Below are 23551 nucleotides of genomic sequence, written 5' to 3'. Positions count from 1 at the left end.
TTTCCCCCAGATAGTTGTCTCTGATATTGCCACAGAAATGAAATACTTTTAAATAAAACCTAATAGAGTTTTCACAGAAATTATTAATAAAATTTAATATTGGTTTAAGTGGAAGGCTGTAGGGGAAAAAGAGAGAAAATCTATCATTTGTTTTGGGGTTATTTTACAAGTTTTTAAATTTATATATTTCCCCTTGCAGGTATCACAGGCATCTCAAAATTAGTACAGTCATCACAGAATTCTTGATAGCCATGCTCACTATCCATTTGTTACTCCATGGTTCTTTCCTAGCCTCCTAAATCACGATGCACCCCGTGTCAAATCAAACTAGATCATACTTGATTCTCCTCTCTCAGAGCCTCCTTCAACTCCATCCACATTCAAACCACCTGCAAGTCCTACAAAATATATCATAAGGCTGCAATCAAGGAGTTCCTGGACTGTGTTCTCCTCTGGAGGCTCAACTGAAAAGAATTTGATTCCAAGCTTATTCAGGTTCACAGAATTCATTTCTGTGTAGCTGTTTGACTGAGGGGGCTGGCTTTTTATTGACTATTGGCTAAAGTCTACTCTCAGGTTGTAGTGGCCACCAGAATTTCCTAGAGGCTGTCTATATATCCTTGCCACACAGGTTTCTTCAACATAGCCACTCGTTTCATTAAGCATATAAGAAGAGTCTCTGGTTCAAGTCTGCTAAGACAGTTTTATATAACATTATGATGGGAGTTAGTCCCATCATCTTTACCATATAATATAATCTAAGTATAGGAATGACATCCCATCACCTTTGCCATATTTATTTGGCTAGAAAACAAGTCACAGGTCCCACCCACACTCAAGGGGAAGGAAAGACAGAAATCAGTGGGGCTTACCTCAGGGTCTGCCTGACACATTTTAATTGATATCCTTTACCGTAACTTTTTATTTTGTTGTTTGGGGCTCACATTCTTATTATTTCTTTTGCTTACTTTGATTTAAATTGTTCTTTCCCAGCCCCTCAGTTTCTTTAGGTGAAAACTTAGGCCATTGATTTTAGGCCATCCTTCTTTACTAGTAAAGGTGTTTTAGGGCTATTAATTGCCCTCCAATCACTGTGATAGCATCATCCTATTTTCATTTGTCTTGTTTTTATTTTCATTCAGTTAAAAATACATCCTAATTTCCTTTTTGATCTCTTCTTTGACACATGAGTTAATTAGAAGTGTGCTTTTTTTGTTTCCAAATACTTCAGGATTTTCCAGATCTTTCTGTTATTGAATTCTAACTTAATTCTATTGTGATCAGGGAATATATTTAATATGTCTTGAATCCTTTTCAAATTAAAGAGGGCTATATTATGGTCAGAATATTGTCTATCTTCATAAATATCCCTTGATATTTATGGGAAACTTGAAAACAATCCTTGAAAACAATCCTTCTATTAATGGGTAGAGATCTCTATAAATATAAGTTAGGTGAGATTAGTCGATAGAGTTAAGCCTTCTATGTCCTTATTTAGTGTAATAATTTAGTGTAATAATTTTCTATTATTTATTTAGAAAGGGTTGTTGAAATCTCTAATTTTGTTACTTCCATATTGTGTTTCATTTTTGGAAGCTCTGTTTTTAAGTGCAGAAATATTTAAAATTGTTATGTTCTCTGGATGAATTGACCTCTTTGTCATTATGAAATGGTACTCTTTATCCCCGGTTATTTTCTTTTTCTAATATCAATGTAGCCACTCAGCTTTATTTTAAGTTGTGTTATCATGATATAACTTTTTGTATAATTTTACTTTTAACAAATTTATGTTTTTATATTTTAAGTAAGTTTCTTATTTTCTTACAGGCAGGATATATTGGATCATGCTTTTTTATTCAATCTGATGATCTCTCATTGTTAATCAGGTGTTTAAACCATTTACATACAATGTAATTATTGGTATCATCTCATTTAAATCTACCATGCTTTTCTTTGTTTTATGTATATCCCATCTTTTCTTTATTCCCTTTTGCCCTTTGTTATGTGTCTCCTCTACCAAATTCATATTAAAACCTTAACACATGATGTGATGGTATTTGGAGATAGGGCTTTTGGGAGACATAGATGAAGTCATGAGGATGGGGCTCTTATGAGGGGCCTTTTTAGGTGGCCCCTACAAGGAAAGGAAGAAAGAGAGATCTCCTGCCCCCTCTCTACATGCTCGCACAAATGAAAGGACATGTGAGGACATAGCAAGTAGGTAGCTATCTTCAAGCCAGGAAGAGAACTCTCACCAGAAACTGGGCATTGGCTGGCTTCTTGATTTTAGATTTCCCAGCTCTCAGAACTGTGAGAAATAAATTTCTGTTGTTTAAGCCCCCAGTCTAAAATATTTTGTTATAGCATCCTGAGCAGACTAAGATATCCCTTTTTCCTGCTTTCTTTTAGATTACTTGAATATATTTTAAAATTATTCTACACTATACACATTAGTGGCTTATTAGCTTTACCTCCTTTTTTTTTTTTTTACAGTGGCTGCTTTAAGGGATTATAGTATATACATCTTTGAAATACAGAACTTCAAGTAACGTTATGCCATTTCACACAGAGTGTGAGACCACTACAACAGTATACACCCATTTCTCCTCTCTCATTCTTTCACTATTCTTGTCATACATGTTAATACCACAGATATTATAAAACCCCTCAATATGTCATGGTTACTTCTGCTTTAAATAATTATATTTTAAAGGAAATTTTTTTAAAATAAGAAAAAATATTTTAATAAATGCCTACAGGTTTACCATTTCCAGTGCTCTTCATTTCTTTGTGTAGATTTAGATTTCAGTATTTTTCTGAGAGTCTTTATTTTGGTTTTTGTATTTGAGAGATATTCCTGGTGAGCATACATTTTAGGCTGACAATTTTGTTCTTTTAGTACCTTGCTTTTCTATCTGGCCTACATTGTTTCCAGAGAGAAGTCTGCAATCATTCTTATCTTTTTTGCCTCTGTATGGACTGTGCCTTTGGCTACCTTTAAGATTTTCTTTTTAATACTTACTGGTTTGGGCCATTTGATTATATTCATTGGTATATTGTTTAGTTTTCATCATGTTTTTATGCCTGGGATTTACTGAGTTTCTTGGATCTCTGGGTTTATATTTTTCATCAAATTTGTTAATTCCTCACCTTTATTTCCTCAAATATTTTTCTATGTCCTTCTCTTTTTTGAGGACTCCAATGACAAATATATTAGTCTGACTGAAATTTTTCTATACTTCACTGATATTGTTTATTTTTCATTTTTCAGCTTTTCTTCCTCTCTGTGTTTCATTGTGGTTATTGTCTACTGCCATGTCTTCAAATTCACCAACCTCTTCTTTCACAGTGTCCAACCTTTCAATAACCTCATCCTACACTTTTAAATCTCAGGTATTTTTTTTTTTATCTCTATGGTTTATTTGGGTCTTTCTAAATATCTTCTATGTCTCTCTTTAATGTGTTCATGGTTTTTTTTTTTTTAACTTTTTTGAGCATATGGAATATATTTTTAATATCCCTGTATGCTAATTCTTACAGCTGGGTCATTTCTGTCTTTTTGTATTGGTTAATATTTTCTCTTATACTGGGTGTATTTTCCTGCTTCTTTGCATCTTTGAGAAAATTTTTATTGGATGCTTAATATATGAATTTTATATTTTTGGATGCTGGATATTTGTATATTCTTTTTTTTAAGATTTTATTTATTTATTTGACAGAGAGAAATCACAAGTAGGCAGAGAGGCAAGCAGAGAGAGAGGAGGAAGCAGGCTCCCTGCTAAGCAGAGAGCCCGATACGGGGCTCGATCCCAGGACCCTGGCTGGGATCATGACCTGAGCTGAAGGCAGAGGCTTTAACCCACTGAGCCACCCCGGTGCCCCATGGATATTTGTATATTCTTTTTCACATGTTTGAGCTTCATTCTGACACTCAAACAAATTACTTGATGAGATTTTCAAGGGTTACCTATAAACTTTGGTATGGAAAATCAGAGTAGTCTTTAGTTTAGAGCTAATTTTTCGCTGCTATTAAGGCTATACAATTCTGAGTACTCTACTCAATGCTCCATGTATTACAGGGTTGTTCCATTCTGTCTGGAAGGAACAAAAATTTTAACAAGCCCTGTATAATCTCTTGTGTCTGTTTCACATGATCTTTTATAGGTTTCTTCTCCAGATATAGTGATTTCATCACATCCTTGTGCTGAGCAGAACACAGTAGAAGACTTAAGGAGAACACTTTGGAGATCTTTAAAATCCTCTCTCTATGCAACTCTCTCCTCTCCAGTACTCTGCCTTGCTAATTCTTGTCTCTTTGGCCTCCCTGAATTCTCAATTCCATCTCCTCAGTTCAAGGAAATTACTGGGATCAGTTACAGCCCCTTCCTGGAAACTCTTGAGGCAGTAAGCTGAGACCATCGTAGGGCTTGCATCTTTTTTTTTTTTTTTTAACTTCTCATAGGTATCATTGTCTTATACTGCCTATTACTCAATATCTTAAAACTGATTTTTTTAATAGGCTATTTTTTTTTCATTGTTTAAGGTAGGTGAATAATGCAGTCTTTGTCCCTTATTATTACTAGAAGTGGAAATGTGCAGGGATCCTTTATCTTTTTCCATTTTGTGACATGGCTTCTATTGGCAGTCTGGTGGAATTTGTTTACACTTCTCAGAATATTGTTATTAAATTCATATAACCATAGCAAAGGACACCAATTATTCTGAAATACATTTATCAAAATATTTTTTAAAATAATTGTTACTGTAATATATGTGCTTCTTTATTAAAACATTTAAAAAATCTAGCAGCATGTCTAATAATTACCAAATCTGAAGCAGTGTTGATCATAAATAATATTTCCAGATACCTGCAGCAACTGTATGTATTATGAAAATATTTTTAATTTCTATTGGTGACAAAAAGAATTGCTAATGTAACTCAGATTTGGATCCTGCATTCATAATAGGAGGAATGCTAAATTTCAGTTAGAGTTAGTGAAGTTAGAGATGCATTTCTTTCTTTTTTCTCTTATCCATATTGATGGGCCTCTGCATTGTCCATGAACATCACAGAAATCTATGGACCCTATAGTAAGAAATGCCCCCCAATTCTTTGATTGTGGGGAGTAGGTCATGGCAAAATTTGCTGTCTCCAATACCCTTGGTTTCTCAAGCTTGCTGCTAGTTCTATATCGTCAATGTTACTGAGGTCCTAATGAACAATAAGATTAAATGGGATCATAGACAAAGCTCTTACTATTGTGCATGGCACCCAGTAAGCCCACAATAACCCCAATAACATTAGCTATTAATCATCATCACTATCTTTATCATGATGGGAGGGACCACTTCTGTGGCAAGGAACAGGCCAAAGTATATATAATGTGAAGGGCCCCTTTTAAGGAAAATCAATAAAATATTTTCTTTTCACCAATTTTATGAAAACTTATGGTTATATAAAAGCACTACTAGGGTCTCTCCCTATTCACAGAAATACAAATAAAAGGGTGGCATAAAAGGAGACTGAGATAAATAAAAATCCTATCATATAAACATCAGCATGTCCTAGGTACAAATAAGAGAATCGAAAACTGTGTGTGCATGTGTGTGTGCACACACCTGCATGACAGGACAATGAGCTCCTGCTATGAATGCATCCTCAAAGCCTCATCTCAAGATAGCTCATTGCTTTCTTGCTGGGTAGTCTTCATATATGACAAGTAGTCCTTATGAACAGAGATCTATCTACTGCCCCAGAAATTTGCTTAGCAAAAAGTGTTCAATACACATTTGTGAAATGAAGATTATATTCTGGTACGAGGAATATATATATATATATATATCCAGGGAACAACAAATGACAAGTTGAAAAATAACCTTAGAAATTAAGCTACTTGCAGGAAAAAAGGCTACTTCATTCTAAGGATCATTAATGGGCAAGAACTCCATTGCCAAAGCTAGACCATAAGCTCTTGAGGTGTATTATAAAACTTCAAGAAGGCAGGGATTCATAGTCTTTGATTCATACCTGAATCATGCTACTAAAGATCCTAGTATGTAACCACCACGCTCTCTATAAATGCTCATTAAATGCATGAAAAAGCTATACTGTTCTCCACTGACTGCATTACAGATCTAGCATTTCTTAAGAGCGTTAGCTGGGTAGCAGCAGGTTTTTGCTCATTTGTGAGCAAAATGACTGGGATGTCAGATACTCATGACCAAAGAGATCATCAATAGGGAATGAGCTTTGTAAAGAGCCTGGCTCTCTGGGCTTCATCTGAGGAGGGCTCCTATTTCCAACACGTGTTTGTTTAGGATCACACTACCTTACAGCTTCATCTGCAATAGTATTCAAGTTTGTGTATGGCTTGTCAGAAATTCTGGCCACAGGATGGGACTTGCATTGGGCTCTTGATCCCCTCCTATGCCATCTTTTTGAAAAGAGTTGTTAGAAGTGGTTCCTGTGATAAAGCAAGATGTTTTGAAATACATCAAACCAGTGACATTTGATTCTTCCTCTTTGTGAAGTGGGGCTATTTGTTTTAGTTCATGGAATAAAACCAAATACTTGCAGACGTGCTGTTACTACTTAAAATCGGACTCTTCTCTGAACATGAAACAGAGAGAGGCCCTAAGTACCATTCCCAGCTCTTTCCTCTCAGTAGGATACAAAGCTTTTGTGCACATAATGAACTCAGATATTTTAATAGCTGATTTGTACCCTTCAGGCCACTGTTGTCATAACCTCTACTGACTCACTGTAGATTATTATGTGGGCTTAGCATTGTTGATTTATTTTTTTTCATCTCTGTTCCCAAAGCGATAGAAATTACCACTTCCGTTTAAAACACATTTGTTGAAATGGTGCTTTTCTTCTAAAGGGCATTTAAGTCATTTTTATTTAAAATAAATTAATTAAATTTATCTTCTTCATTTGCCTCTACGTGACCTTTTGGGAACTTGGAAATTAAATTTTCTCCCAATATTTTACTTTCCAACTTGGGAAACATTGACGTTGTTTTAGATTCTGAGCAAAGTTGAAAAAGCACAGATTTCTTTTCAAAATAACTTCAAGTTTAAAACAAGAAATGATAACGAATCTGGAAATTTGCCTGCTATAGTATAAGCTTTACTTTTCCTTTTTAAAATAAATTACAAAGAAGGAATGATGAATGTAAAAAATAATGGGATCATTAAAAAAATCAACTAAAACAAAAGCCACCCATGAGAATGATTTCAACTGTAAATAGACTCATTTTAAAAATGTCAAAGTGTCCATATGTCATTTAGGAAATATTATTTGATACTGATAAACCTAATAAATTACTGAACAGAAATTGAAATCATCTATTTTTGAGTAGACCAAATAAAAATTACTAATGGTAATAACCTAAGTAACCATTTCCAAAATATACCAAAATACAGAATAGATCAAACAATTTGCTATTTATAACTTAAAATACTTTTTCATGCTTGATCACATAATCATGCAATAAAACTCTTCCAGGAGCTTTAAGAAATATTTTTAAATTAAAAAAAAAAAACTTTCTTATTAACGTTTAAAAATGAAAATTCATTTTCCTTAAAATGTCGGTATTTTCTTAAATGAAAGAAGAAAAATGTTTATTATTGACTAATTGCACACTATAAAAGCACTAATTACATATAATTTTATGATTGATCTCCTGAAGAGGTAGTTAAAACAGGTATTTCTTATACTTCCACTTAAAGACATAAAGCTCAGAAAAATGAACTCCCAAATCATATAGGGGCTAAGTGTCAAAGCTGGGGCTTGAATACAAGTCATCTGACTTTGAATCCAGTTTTTAACTAATCCCTTTAAAAGCAATTTGACAACTGTCTTATATATGATTGGGTGACATTGACCAGCTCCATTCTTTCATTTGCTTCAGCACTGCTATCGTCAATAGGTATTTCTATAACATAGCGCTTGTTGCTATGGAGAATTCAGAGAAGAGAAAAGAGAAAGCCATGGGCCAGGCCCTCAGGATCTGAGTGGTAAGTAAGGTAGCAAGCTAGGATAGGTAGTAGTGACAGAAGGTCTATGTGTGCGTAAAACAAGGGCACCAATTCTAAGTCCAGGTGGCCTTCGCAAAAAGAAGTCATCAGTCGGACACTGGGGTGAATGACAGTTCAATTTTTGGTTTTGGTCTTAAGTCAACTATACTGAGGTATAATTTACATACAATAAAATGTGTCTGCTTTCTATATACCGTTCAATGACCACCACAGTCAGGTCCAAGAGCATTTCCATCACTCTCACAAGTTCCCCTCCAGCTTTTCTATAGGCAATCCCTCCTCCCACTCTCGGCCTCATACACCCATTTATCTGATAGAATTTTCAAAATCTAAAGAGTAGAGAGGGTAAGGGCAACAGTGAGAACACAGGGAGGACTTAAATCAGATGAATTTCCAAACTCTTAAAATTCCAGGTCATATGTCTAAATTAAATGTTCAAGCAAGGAAGGAGAAGTGAGTTGGGTTTGTGGGGGGAGGGACAGCCATCTGCTTCCCATTAACTCTATTCTTTCCAGCAATCTTTTCCCAGCTTCTTACCATCGTACCACAACCCAGGCCCATCCATGCATACATTTATAGAATGAAAATGATACCTGCAGAGCCCTGCTGTATTAAGAAGCTGCAAGCTGGACCACACTGGTAGCTCCAACAGCATCCTATGTCCATGAATCCTAGCCAAGACTCTGATCAAGTACTTCTTAAACATCAGGAGATATGTCTAAGGAAGCTTTTGATATTCTCCTTGGTAACATGCACTTTGGCATACAATTTTCCCTTCAATCTTTCGATAACCATGCATTTTTCTGTACCTTCATGCTTTGAGCAGACCAGGAACAAATATCTCACTCTGTGCAAAAAGAATCAGGAGAGCCTCTGCATCACCACTTGTAAGTGCTTCATTAGCATTTTCTCTGAAAAGCATTTTTTGGGGGGACGTGCTTTTATAACACTTATCTTTCCTTGTGTTGAAGGTGGAGGCATCCCACTACTTTGCATAAGGAAATGAGGTTCTGAAGACTTGTGGGGTTAGGGACTGATGTGTGCCTTGTCAGGAAGAGATGCAGCAAAAGATGGAGAGAACACAAGAGATTCCATGGTTCCTCTTAGTCTTGTTTCCCCCCAGTAGATATGGGCCTATTGTTGAGAAGGTCACCAACCTTGCTGGGTATCACCAGTATGCTCATATTTCAACTGAGAAGGCCCTGGATTAGATAATGCCTTTTAGCTCAGTATTCTAAGATTCAATACTGCCTTCCCTTATATCATACTACCTTTTCTCTTTTATAAGTATTATAAACTAGGCTGGACACTTGAGGTCATCTTAAAAAATACCCAGCACACACAGACAAGCATCCAGACATCTGAAAAGCCCATAAAGGTGTGAAGTGATCTGGAATGTACATGGCCAGGAGGAGGCAGTTTCTGAGGACAGAACTTACCTCCTCTAAGTCATTCTCTCACAGAGGATCCCTTCCAGGGAACTCACAGTAAAACGGTGATCTGCTTTAGGGACCAACTGTCTGTAAACACACTAACAAAATGACACTGACAAGCACAGGAATATCTATGATGAACATACTGGGGTGGATGGGTGGTGCTATCATTCCCCAAATCATCTAGCGCATCATATAAATACGTATGTCTTGAATGGATGCATGAAAAGAAGGAAATTATGTTGTATAATCTCGGCACAGAAAGGTGAACAGGGACTGAATGAGTTAGATATTTGGGGTTCTTTTATCTGGGGTTATCTGATTTATTAAATGTGCATTTTTGGGGCGCCTGGGTGGCTCAGTGGGTTAAGCCGCTGCCTTCGGCTCAGGTCATGATCCCAGGTCCTGGGTTCGAGCCCCACATCGGGCTCTCTGCTCAGCGGGGAGCCTGCTTCCTCCTCTCTCTCTGCCTGCCTCTCTGCTTACTTGTGATTTCTCTCTGTCAAATAAATAAATAAAAAATAAAATCTTTAAAAAAAAAGAATATTAAATGTGCATTTTTAAGATCAGCCTGTCTTGGGAGGTTCTTTGCCTGCGCAATCAGCAATGAATTTGTTCTACTTGCTCCATGTCTAATCCTATTCTTAAAAGACAATTAAAACAGTGCTAAATAGTCCCTTATGCACAAGAGGTCAGCCACTCCTCAAAGCAACTTTCTCTGGGTTGGTAGTTGTAGAAAGGATATGTCTCTTGGAGTTTCCCTAATTCTTTGTAATATTTTAAAATAAGTACTCTGGGACAACTAAACACATAACTTGTCATCTAAATATGTATTCAGAGACTTCTAATACATATTATAAATATGTATTTAGGGATTTCCTTACAAGGAATAAAGAGCTTTATAATAACTCCTTTGGAAAAATTGTGCTCTATTGCATTATATGTGTTCAGTCTCTTAAAAAATTCATGCTATTTCCCTGATAGACCAGGATGTATGATAAGAGACGGTAACAAGACACTGTCAGGGAGGCATGGAGAATCTCAAATTCCACATATGATGTGAAGCCCTATTCTTCATGAAGGACGAGGTATGTGGTGAGGATACTTTGTTTTCCTTATAAATAATGCAATTCAGTTGCTCACATATCAGCCCATAAATGGGCAAACACAATGCACATAAACTGGGTCAGCCAGGTTCAAGGCAATCTGTAAACGGAAGCCTGCCCATGATTCTAGGAGGGAGACAGAACCTGCCTTTTTAGGCAGATGGCTAAATGCAATGAATTGTTTTGTAGGATCCTGCAACGCTTTCTCCAGTCAGATCCTTTTGGCTCTGGGTACATATACCTTACTATTGTTTAGTGCAATGGACATCCACATTTTTTATTATGTACTCCATTAGTAAAATATTGTTTTAAGTATATCTCTAGTATATGTGTGTTCATCAACTCATCTGCTATGTATATTGAATTATAGTAAAGCTTAATCTATGCTTTATTTTTAAATAATACATGAATATGAGTGCTGACATTTTTCTCCACTCCTCAATAAATTACCAGGTTCTTGGTTTTGGAGAATCAGCTCAAATTAAGAAGCATCTTCACAGGACGTACTTGTCTAGATCTCTCTTGCTTCATGACATTCTCTTCAAAACATGCAGAGAAGGGAGTCAAAGGCTGCGCATGTCAGCAATTCTCTTTGACCACAAGAGAAGCAATGAGTGGGGCAGAGGGTGAGTTTTCATCTGCTTATTTCTTAGATTCTGGATGGACAAAGCAACATGACCCCTGTGAGATTAGGCCAGAGTGGAAAGAGAAAAGGATTTGCCATGTCCCTCTGTTTGAGGCACTAGCAGAAGTTATCCCATGACAAAGGTAAAGACTCTTGTGTTCTCCCTGGAAAAAGATATCTTCTACAGGCAACACAGGTCTCTCCACAGTGATTATCCTCTAAAGCAAGGCTCTTCCTTCAGCTCTATTTGTTTTTCTCTGCAAACTTTTCCCTTCTCTGGTATCCATATTAAGTACCCAGAGTCCTCATTTCTTTCTCCTCACAACAGTGAGGCTATGCTACTGAGAAAATATTGTGATTAACAGATTTCATTTCCTTTTTATTTAACAAATGTTATTCACCTCCAACAGTCTTTCAGGTTGAGAAACAAGTTACTGATCAGGTACGACTCCTTCAAGAACCACCTGCTTAAAGAGTGTGCCCCATTGCTAATGGTTTAGATGTCAGTAACCAGCTCTCCTAAGCATTACTGAGATCATACCACATACCACTCTGCCTCACAGAGCAACCACCACCTGCAGCCTGACCAGTCAGCTGAGTCAGATCATACACAGATTATTTTTACTGGAAAAGAGCCAGCTCTTCTCCATTTATTAGTTACACAGGTATAAACAAAAGATCATGGCCCAGCATTCATGATATTAATACCTGGGTTTGAGATCTGTAGAAAGGAGTACAGAATGATGGAAGGGAGGCATGGTGTATAAAAGAAGTACAAAACAAGTTCAGCAAGGCAGATGAAGCTAATGTTAGTACATCTATGGCAAGTGTACCTTATGTCACCCTCAAAAATGCAGTATAATTGGGTGGATTTCTTGGTTTCTCTGAGTTTTATACCTACACCAGGAGGGCAACATTGGGCACATTCTTTTGGAGATGGAAATGTTCCATATAGTTTAGAAAGGATAGGTGTGGGATCTACCTTAAATTGCATACTGGCGGGGCGCCTGAGTGGCTCAGTGGGTTAAAGCTTCTGCCTTCAGCTCAGGTCATGATTCCAGGGTCCTGGGATCGAGCCCCACATCGGGCTTTCTGCTCAGCGGGGAGCCTGCTTCCTCCTCTCTCTCTCTCTGCCTGCCTCTTTGCCTACTTGTGATCTCTGTTAAATAAATGAATAAAAGCTTTAAAACAAACAAACAAAAAACCACAAAAACTGCATGCTGGCTTTAAGATCCAGATAAATTGCCAGGTCATTAATTCCTCAAACTCATTAAGAGCTTATCTGGACCATGAACAGTATCAGAGGCCTAAAGCAAACAGGGCACAAGCTCTGCCTACAAGAAGCGTGCAGTAATTTAGGGGCAACAGAAGTTAAGTTCATAGTAATAGAGAAAGAAGTGTAATAGCAAGCATATGGCATGTTCAGTAGAGGCAAACATGAAAAAAAGAACAATTATGCTAGATGAGAATACTTCAAAAAGGAAAGGCTGACAGAGCTGAGAGGGTCTTGAAAAATGAATAGCAGTGCCAGCATGTTAACTGGGGTGAGATATTCCACTGGAGGAAACAACTTGACAAATAGCATGACATAAGTGGAGAACTGTATGTAGGTCCATATGGTTACAGCATGGGGTGTCTATGGCGATATGGCTGGTGAAAGAGGACAGGCATGTAGACAAGGAAAAGATCATGGAAGTCTTTGGTGCCACACTGAGATTTCTGGAATTTATCCTGTATGCAAGTGGGAATTATTGAAAGTTTTCGAGAAAGGAAATGTATTTTAGAATGGATTGGGCCTATTGAATTCCTTATCACTTTGCTGAGTATTTCAAAACAGGAGTTCTCAAATTCACTACAATACACATGACGTATTTCCGCTTGCAGCTTGCTTCCAAGAAACATTATTGTAAGCAAGGCAGGCGACATTATGTTTAATTTCTGACACACTAGCTATAACTCCATTGTTTTCTGGCCACTGTCATTAGCCAACAAAAAGAAATAAGCAGCATCCAAATCAACAAGGAAAAAGTCAAACTTTCACTATTTGCAGATGACATGATATCATATGTAGAAATCCTAAAAGACTCTACCGAGAAACTGCTAGAACCAATAAATGGATACAATAAATCAAAGAATACTAAATCAATGTACAGAAACTTGTTGCATTTTTACATACTAATAATGAAGCAGCAGAAAGGGAAATTAAGAAAACAACCCCATTTAGAGTTGCACTAAAAATAATAAGATAACTAGGAATAAACTTAACCAGAGAGGTGAAAGATCTGTACTCTGATAACTATAAAATGCTGATGAAAGAAACTGAAGATGACACAAACACATGGATAAACATTCCATGTTCACGGATAGGAAGAAGAAATATTGTTCAAATGTCTATGCTACCCAAAGAAATCTACACATTTAACGCAACCCATACCAAAATACCAATAGCATTTTTCACAGAAGTATAACAAACAGTCCTAAAATTTATATGGAACCACAGAACACCCTGAATACCCAAAGCAATCTTGAAAAAGAAAAGCTAAGCTGGAGGCAAAACAGTTCCAGACTTCAGGTTATATTACAAAACTATAGTAATCAAAACAGTATGGTACTGGTACAAAAATCAACATATAGGTCAATAAAACAGAAGAGAAAATCCAGAAATAAGGCTGTAATTATATGATCAATTAATCTTCCACAAAGAAGGAAAGAATATCCAGTGGGAAAAAGAGTCTCTTCAATAAATGCTGCTGGGAAAACTGGACAGCAACATGGAAAAGAATGAAATTAGACTACTTTCTCATACCATACACAAAAATAAATTCAAAATGGGTTAAAGACCTAAATGTGAGACTTGAACCATAAAAATCCTAAAGAGAACACAAACAGTAACCTGTTTGACATTGGCTGTACCAACTTCTTTCTAGATAGGTCCCCCAAGGCAAGAGAAACAAAAGCAAAAATAAGCTATGGGAACTTCAACAAAATAAAAAGCTTCTGAACAGCAAAGGAAATAATGAACAGAACCTATGGGATGGAAGAAGATATTTCCAAATGACATATCAGAGAAAGGGCTAGCATCCAAAATATAGGAAGAACTTATAAAACTCAATATCCCAAGACAAATAATTCAATTAAAAATGGACAGAAGACATGGACAAACATTTCTCCAAATGTTTGGAGACATACAGATGACCAACAGACACATGAGAAGATGCTCATCATCACTTAGCATCAAGGAAATGCAAATCAAAACTCCAATGAGATATAACCTCACACCTGTCATAATGGCTAAAATGAAAAAACATAAGAAACAACAAGTGTTGGCAAGGATGTGGAGAAAGAGGGGCCCTCTTGCACTGTTGGGAATGCAAACTGGTGCAGCCACTGTGGAAAACAGTATGGAGGCTCCTCAAAGAGTTAAAAATAGAACTGCCCTACAATCTAGCAATCATACTACTGAGCATTTACTCAACAATACAAAAACACTAATTCAAAGGGATACATGCATTATTTACAATAGCTAAATCATGGAAGCAGTCTAACTGTCTATCGATTGATGACTGGATAAAGAAGAAATATTGTATGTCTATACAATGGAGTATTAATTCAGCCATAAAAAAGAAAGAGATCTTCCTATTTGCAACAACATGGATGGAACAAAAGAGTATAATACTCAGTGAAGTAAGTCAGTCAAAGAGAGACAAAGACCATATGATTTCACTAATATGTAAAATTTAAGAAACAAAACAAATGAGCAAAGGGAAAAAAGAGGGAGAGACAAATCAAGAAACAGACCCTTGATTACAGGGAACAAACTGATTGTTATCAGAGGGATTGGGGTGGGGAGATGGGTTATGTAGGTGATGCAGATTAAGGGTGCATTTGTTGTGATGAGCACTAGGTGATGTAAGAAAATGTACACCCGAAACTAATATAACACTATATGGCAACTAACCAATTAAAGAAAAACTTAAAAAAATAAATCTAATAAAAATTTAAAAGAAACAAAAAGAAAAATAAGTCTAAACACCCACTTTGCTAACTAAAGAATTGGAATGTATGCACAATTTATATTGTGTATATGTATAAATTAGTAATGCAATTAGAGATAATACATTCACAAATACACTCACATTTGTGTCGGGGATCCACACAGAAAAGAGCATCCATCCCACACACCCCCAGTGGATAGGCCAGCATCCCACAAGGCTAGTGGTTTTTCCTCCCAGACCACCCTCAGAGTGGCTAAGGAGGAGTCAGCCCCTCTCCTGGAAGTGAAGAGTGCCCCAGCAGGGTTTGAGGGGACAGTGTGCCAGCGAGAAGTACACCAACAAGGTTGATCCTTGAGATGCAGGTAGACAGTATCAAGAGCAGAAAGTGGGTGATGAATGGAGGAAATCTTCACGTAGGAAGGAAAACATTTGTGCATGATAATTTATTTTCTCTTGTACAAGGATTGTATATTTCCCTTTAGTGTTAGGGAAGTAGGAGGTGGTCATTCTTTGTGAGTCCAAAGTACTCCTATACTTAATGACCACCCTCTTAGTCCTTTGTCATGATATAACTTGTATCCCAGGTGAGCCACCTCCCCCTTGGAATATGATCTTTTGAATATAGAAGAATATAATTCTTTTGAAACAAGTGATATTTGTCATGTATATGGAGCTTGAAGAGAGGACACAAATATATGCTTAGGGGGAGAAGGACATGCCTTGAATTCTGAAATGCCATCTGTTTTTTTTTAAGTTGCAAGTTTGAGCCAAAATAGTAAAAATTAAAAAGTGCTGGAAACAATCTAAATAGCCTACAAAAGGAAAATGGCTCAGTAATAGGTAACACGTGGAAAGGAGTATTAAGCAGCTGCTGAATTAGTGCTCAGGAAGTTAGTACTAGTTACTCAGTACTACGCTAAATGAACAAGTGTAGAATACAAACTAATTACACTATAACTACCAACACATGAAATAGACACAGGTATGGTTAAACCCTGAGCTTAACATGTACGTGTTATAATGGAAAGAGTTGACATATTACCACAGTAGGGAGATGAGTGAGTTTTACTTACTTTCCCTTTTTTCTATTTTCCATAAGTTTTCTTTAGTGAGAGCATAATAACATAATATCATGAAAATTGCATAAAAAATATATTTTAAAAATCTGTGATACAAACAGGACTTGGATGTATCATAAATTTGTACTTTCCCAACAAATAAACTAGTTCAGCTCCTTCCAGAGACAACTAAGCATTTGACCCATTATCCATGTGACAATATGTAGTTGTGATATTTACTCAAAGAAATGAAGATGGAACAAGGCTCTTAATGTCATGAAACAAAATGAGGGTTGCTGGGAGTGGGGGAAGAGGGAGAGGGTGGCTGGGATACTGGGGAGGGTATGTGCTATGAGATGTGTAAGCCTGATGATTCACAGACCTGTACCCCTGGGGAAAATGATACAGTATAAGTTAATTAAAAACAAAAGAAGAAATGAGGATGGAGAAGCAGCCTTCCATCCTTGAAAGTTTATCCTGGGTATCAGAGGAGTTCAAGGAAATCAGCTAACCCAACACTTCACTAACTATAAGGCTTATATATCCCATCTCCATTGACAAGCCATCCTTTCTCATTCCAGCTAATGTGAACTTTCTCCTTTTTGAACATCCACCATCTGTCCATACTATTTATATGAAGGTCAGAATCTACTTTGTATTGTTAATAACTCTGTGTGTGTGTGTGTGTGTGTGTGTTAATAAAAAACTCCACGAGATTTTGTTATTTTGTTATTTTTCTCTGAATTTCTCCTCAGTGTCCTGCACGTAACAAATAGGCAAAGGTAAAAGGTTGAAGATACAGTCATTGATGCACAAGACAGCAGCATACTCAGTCACATTTTAGCCAGGTGCAGATCACTTCCAGAAAAACGGTGTGGCTGACTCCAAAAGGTTAAGTGAGCCTCAGGTGGGATTCTGACCACATCTCAGAGACACTGTGCTGTCCTCTAGATCATGTTTGTTTGTCATCATTATCTACTCTCTTTGTACCCACTTTGGTCTAGAAATGATGGGTTATCAGTAAAAGATAATATTCTCACATGTCCTGAGAAGACAAATTTCCATGGTAAGTAGCCATTACTAATTAATTTCCCAAAATTACCTGATGTGTGAGTGCAACCCTTTACCTTCCAAAAACTGAGGGCCTTCAGGGGCGCTTGGGTGGCTCAGTGGGTTAAAGCCTCTGCCTTCAATTCAGGTCATGATCCCAGGGTCCTAGGATGGAGCCCCATATCTGGCTCTCTACTCAGCGGGGAGCCTCCTTCCTCCTCTCTGTCTGCTTCTCTGCCTACTTGTGATCTCTGTCAAATAAATAAATAAATAAAATCTTTAAAAAAAAAACTGAGGGACTTCCACAGTTGCTAACATTTGGTGATTATTTTGATAGGACACCCTCTTCCAGAGTTTTATTTAAGAGCTTATGTTAATGTTTTCTCAGTGACGGGGTGCCTGGGTGGTTCAGTGGGTTAAAGCATCTGCCTTCGGCTCAGGTCATGATCCCAGGGTCCTGGGATCAAGCCCAGCATCCGGATCTCTGCTTGGCAGGGAGCCTACTTCCCCCCTCTCTCTGCCTGCCTCTCTGCCAACTTGTGATCTCTGTCAAATAAATAAATAAAATCTTTAAAAATATTTCATCAGTGTGTTCCAGTTATTTATTACTGTATTTAAAAAATCACCCCAAAACTTAGAGGGTCAAAACAGTAGTAATTTTATTATCTCCCCCGGTTTGGGAAGGTTCAGCTGGGAGTTTCCATCTGGGTCTCTTGTGATGCTGCAGTCAGATGTTGAGTAGACGCAAGGCAGCAGGTGCTATAGTAGCTAGGAGCTGGTTTGGCATCTCTCTGTTCATGCAGTCTCAAGACCTCTCCTTGTGGTCACTCCATAAGGGCTAGTTTGGGCTTCCTCACACTATAGTGACTTTAAAGCAGACTGTATGAAAGGTAACTCTGTAAAAGAGTTAATTCCACTGAGCAAACTTTACACCCAAGTCTCAAAAGTCATTTTGAACTGTTCTCTATTGCACAGCGTAATAGCTTGATAAGTTTCAAGAGGAAGGAATACGACACAGACTCCACATCTCAAAAGGAGGAACGTAGGGGTGGGAGATAGTGTTGTAACCATCTTTGGAAATGCCATTGCTACAAGGTGATAAATGTATCATTGCATTCCATGTGGTTAGTAATCATTTCAATTTGCTGAATTGGAATGCAGTTTCTACTATCACTGGTTTAAAAAAAAAAAGGATAATTTTCTAGTCAGTGCACTCTGTAACTACTGCTGGTTAGAGTAGGAGTAGCTTTCCTGCTTGGGTTCTGGAGATTGCTACTCAGGACACACACCTATGACTTGGAAGAAAGGAGCAATAAGTAATAACTCTAGTCCATTCGGAATTCCTAGTGTTACAGGGTTTTAGAGTCCTGCTGTGTCTCATCAGTGTTTTCCCTGTTTCATAGCAAAGTTTTTGTTTTGTTTTGTTTTTATACAGAGAATCAACACCCAAAAGAAATGATTCCTGTGTTGCAGTGGAGGTCTATGGCAAATACACTTCCTTTCCTGGCATTTCTGCTGTGGCTAATAACAGTAATGTAGACCTCTATAGCACTTTTCCACCCTGGAAGGTGGCTCTTAACCCAAACAACGTCAACTTGTAATATTTAAAACTTTAAACTTTTGGTAGCACTCCCACAGATGTTTCCTTATAATATAACTATCTAGGGCAGGTGTTACTCTCCTTTGAATAATGAGAAAAGGGAGCAATAGGAGATCAAATGGCATAGGTTATATGGCTAGCTGGTGGCAGAGTGGGGCTAAGAATCTAGGACCCCCAATTGCAGCCTAGGGCTCTTCCTGCTCAGCTTTGTAGATCAGAGCAGGTGTAAATTTTTCTGTGGCTGCAGAGACAAGGAAGAGGTAGATGAGCCTCCCTTTTCTGTACATCACAAAGGGTATCCTTTAGAAGTATGGTTATAGCCTACTCCTCTTATAGGAAAAAGAGGTAAAGGGGAAGCCTTAGGTTTCTAAGTGGCTCAAAGACTGTCAAGTAGGTAACAAATATAGGAAACATCAGCATTTGATGTGTACTATGTAAATAATACTGCTAATAGATTTTAACCTAACTTCAATGGAAATATTGTTGACATACTGTGGATGCAAGGTTTGCTAGTCATTCAGAATCTCTTCCCAAGCTATTTATGCCCATTACAATATAATGAATGAAATTAGGATGAATTTTAGCTGTCTTTGTAATGCTAGAAATTGTATGCAATGAGGGTTGTATGGTAAACATGGAGGAAAATGCTCATAATTCATACATTTAAATAGTAACCTAAAGAATTTAGGGTTATAGGTGATCTCAGTGTAGAGATGTAGCAGTTCCCTCCTACACTCCATCCCTCCCAACCAAAGGACCTATAGGAAAATCAGCCTTAGATAGACTACAAATGCTTTGACTGCTTTACTCCTTGGATTAAAATATTTCATATTAACAGATATTCATAATATATTATGGTTTGGAACATGTTCAAATCAACCTTATTTAAAAAATAAAATGTATTTGCTATGATTCCAGCATACGGAGTTCTCTAAGGCCAGTTTTTTTTTTTTTTCTTTTTTTCAGTCAACTGAGATCTGCTGTTGCCAAAAATCATGCAATGTCTATAGCTGAAAGACACAGCTATGCATTTGAAACTCCTGCCCAGGGGCACCTGGGTGGCTCAGTCTGTTAAGCATCTGCCTTCTGCTCAGGTCATGATCTCGGGGTCCTGGGATCCAGACTGAGTCACATTGGGCTCCCTGCTCAGTGAGGACCCCGCTTCTCTCTCTGCCTCTCCCTCTGATCCTTCCCCAGCTCGTGCACTCGCTCTCTCTTTCTCTCTCAAATAAATAAATAAAATCTTTAAAAAAAAAAGAAACTTAAAAAAAGAAACTCCTGCCCATAGACATTTAAAAGACAAATGGTATATCAAACTACTATATAAATGACATTGTGTCTGCATTCCTTTGTAGTAAAAAACAAATCATTTATTATGCTTGTTTTAACAGGAGCATTCCATTTTTGTCTTTGCATTGATCATTTCTCACTACATCTTGTTCCCATCCCCTCCATCTGCATTACAATTTTTGTTGCTTCTGACTTGGGTCCACTTTAGTTTCTTTCTAACATTATTTGCTCTGTATTTCCCTTCTCTGTTTAACCTGACTTTCACTTTTCAGGTGATTATTTTTCCATTAAATGTCAATCACAGGTAAGGAACATATTTTGGGATTAGGAATGATTACCCAGGAGAGAGATTGGAAAGCATGTGATCTACATAGACGACATAGTTCATATATATACCTAAGAAAGACCAAATGAGACTCATAAAGAGATACAAAATAGTATTATATAAAGTGAATGTCTAAAAGCTAACACGACGCTATGATTAACTTCACAGGGCTGCCATGTAAAGTGTGAAGCAGAGCATCAGAGGGATGGTGGCATTTCAAAGGCAAAAGAAGGAGCAAGTTGCATACAAGGTGATGATATATAGATGAGCTTAGTGGTAGTGTTTGGTTTCCTGAAGGTCAAGAAAAGAATAAATGTGAGTCCCAGCAGTAGGTTCTCCTGCAGGTTCCATAAATTTATCATGATTCTCCTTCCTCTTTCTTTTTTCCCTGTCATGTGCTCAACAGTCTGAATGCATATACTTTAAATTATCTCCATGTCGTTACCACTAACTTCTTTTATGTCAGACAACCTTGTTGCATTTCATTTTGATCAACAAAAAGTCCTCAGAGACCACCAAAGACCTGATCTCTTTGTCTCTTTCTGTTCTTGAGCTCAGCCTCTCATGTATATTAGACTTCATTCACCACCATCTTTTTGACTTTATCTTCAGGAACATTGTACATTTGCTTTCCTTTCTAAATTGAGGTCTGCCAAAGCCTTTCTTAAAAAGTGGTCTTCCCAGGGCACCTGGGTGGCTCAGTGGGTTAAGCCGCTGCCTTCGGCTCAGGTCATGATCTCAGAGTCCTGGGATCGAGCCCCGCATCGGGCTCTCTGCTCGGCAGGGAGCCTGCTTCCTCCTCTCTCTCTGCCTGCCTCTCTGCCTACTTGTGATCTCTCTGTCAAATAAATAAATAAAATCTTTAAAAAAAAAAAAAGTGGTCTTCCCATCTCCTTCGTGCATAAATGGTAGTTCTCGTCCAAAGTTTAATTGTGGTCTTGTGCTCTTTTTTCAATGCTCTGTTCTTTTCAAGCCAATAATTCCCACATGCCACTCAATACTTGTTTGTATGTAACTCTCCCAAAGCAATCCTCAGCTCAACATTTCTTACTGATTATAGGTTGTCATCACAGATTTCTTGCCAATAACAAGTGAAATATAGTCACAGCCAAGTTCGTTATAAAGTCCCTATTCCAAATTTATGGCAACCCCCCACTTTCATGTCATTTTCTTTGACTTCATTGATGATGAGGATAATCTCTTGCCTCCTTGTGCCCTTACTCATGGGAGGGCATCGCAGGTTCTCTTTTCCGTTTCTTCATTCTGCCAAGTACCCATATTTCTCTCTCCCTTGTAAGTCTTAGACACGTTTCTTCCTCTATTTCTGAAACTACAGTCTGCATCTAATCTCTAACACATTCCCAACTGTTCAAGGGTATTCATCACCCCTGTGATGTTGTCCATAGAAGGGTGTCCAACCCTCCTTTTGTTTTCCCAAGTTCAACTTATATGTGAGCAACTTGCTTTTCTGTACATCTCCAGACTCATCACAAAGTATGTGCTCAATAAATGCTGGAGGATGACACTTCCTGTCACTTGAGACCATTCCTGAGATATTGTATTTTTTTCCTTTTTTTCCTTAGTGCCTGGAATGCTTTTTGAAATGAAACTACCATCCTCCTTGTATTCAAATTTCTCTTGGTAATTGTGACCTTTTGAAAAAAAAAAAAATCTTAGTAGTATCTTGGTGAAGGATTTTCAAAGATTTAAGTGAAAGATTTAAGCTCAAGAAAGAGTCTTTCTTTCTTTTTGAGATCTCACAGTTACTTTTTATCTGATTTTTATTGTCTGCTTAATTTGGCCTCTAAACCCAAAGGGCAGAAATTAGGTATCAAAGTGTTCGGTCATGAGAACAGCATCTGCACTTAGTCAATAACATGCTGTCTACTTCTAGCTCTGCCTTTGCAAAGTGAATGAAAAATCCTACATGGAAAAGGCTGTAATGAAAAGATACACCACGGCCAAGAGGATATTGTACAGATCATATCATCACTTAGGTCACATGATAAATTTTCTCTGTAAAGGAGAGTTCACACATTCAGAGAAGAAAGTACATTCAAAATTACAGCATTGGCCCAGCTCAGACCAAATTGTTTCAGTTGTTTCTAGTAACCATATAAACAGAAACAGAATCTTCTTCAGTAGCATATAATTAAAGACTTCTAGAGAATTGATCTGTATAAATACAGAGATTGTAAGTGTTCAGTTTATATAGGTTTTTAAATAGAAGTGAGCTGACTCACAAACATTATTTAAAATGTACACAAACTACTCACTTCTCAGTACATAGCTATTATTTGATTACAAAAATAAAACATGGTTAATGAAATAACTTCCAGAATATATGCTCAAATTAATTGGCACAGTGGTCTAATTATAAGATGCAAAGAATACAAGGTGATCCCCTTCTTTTACTACATAGGAATCACAAATTAAAAATTCACAAAAGCTCTAGTTCTCACATGACTTTTTAGTTTCTCTGTTTCAATTGGAAGACTCTTATGCTTTGTCTCCCTCTCTGGTAAGCCATTAAGAGACTCTTAATCTCAGTAAACAAACTGAGGGTTGCTGGAGGGGAGAGGGTAGAGGGATGGGATGGCTGGGTTATGGACATTGGGGAGGGTATGTTGCTATGGTGAGCGCTGTGAATTGTGTAAGCCTGATAAACAACAGACCTGTATCCCTGAAACAAATAATATATTATATGTTAATTTTAAAAATGGAAAAACTTAATAAAAAATGGTAGACTCAAATGTTTTTATTCTTACCCCTTCCACTCTTTCCTTAAATGTCACCTCCCCCACTCCAGCTACTTACCCACTGCAAGGTATTGCTGGGGGGGGGTAGCACCACATCAAATGCACCCACTAAATATTATGCACATCTGTGTTACAGACACTGTTCTAGGCATTTGGACATAATAGCAGGCTACATCAACAGAAATCCTCTCCCATACGGAATTTACATTCTAGAGGGGGAAAGCGAAAAATAAATGAAATGAAGGAGAAAATTATGTGGATAAGCAG

General features: G+C 37.4%; 1 protein-coding gene across 16 annotated transcripts in view; it reads right to left on the bottom strand.

Annotated features, from left to right (window-relative positions):
* SEMA6D (semaphorin 6D) overlaps window positions 1-23551 on the bottom strand; it is a 597430-nt gene that overhangs the window by 328368 nt on the left and 245511 nt on the right. Inside the window, exon 1 of one of the 16 annotated variants that reach the window (XM_047735958.1) lies at window positions 17363-17431. The exons of the other annotated variants lie outside the window; for them this stretch is intronic. The gene's annotated coding sequence lies outside the window, so the exon portion shown is untranslated. Of the gene's footprint in view, window positions 1-17362; window positions 17432-23551 lie in introns of those variants that run through there. 16 annotated transcript variants of the gene reach the window in all.

The sequence above is a fragment of the Lutra lutra genome, chromosome 7 (assembly GCF_902655055.1).
Source record: "Lutra lutra chromosome 7, mLutLut1.2, whole genome shotgun sequence".
In the NCBI taxonomy this organism is placed as follows: domain Eukaryota; kingdom Metazoa; phylum Chordata; class Mammalia; order Carnivora; family Mustelidae; genus Lutra; species Lutra lutra.
This window is presented reverse-complemented; position numbering and strand designations above follow the sequence as displayed.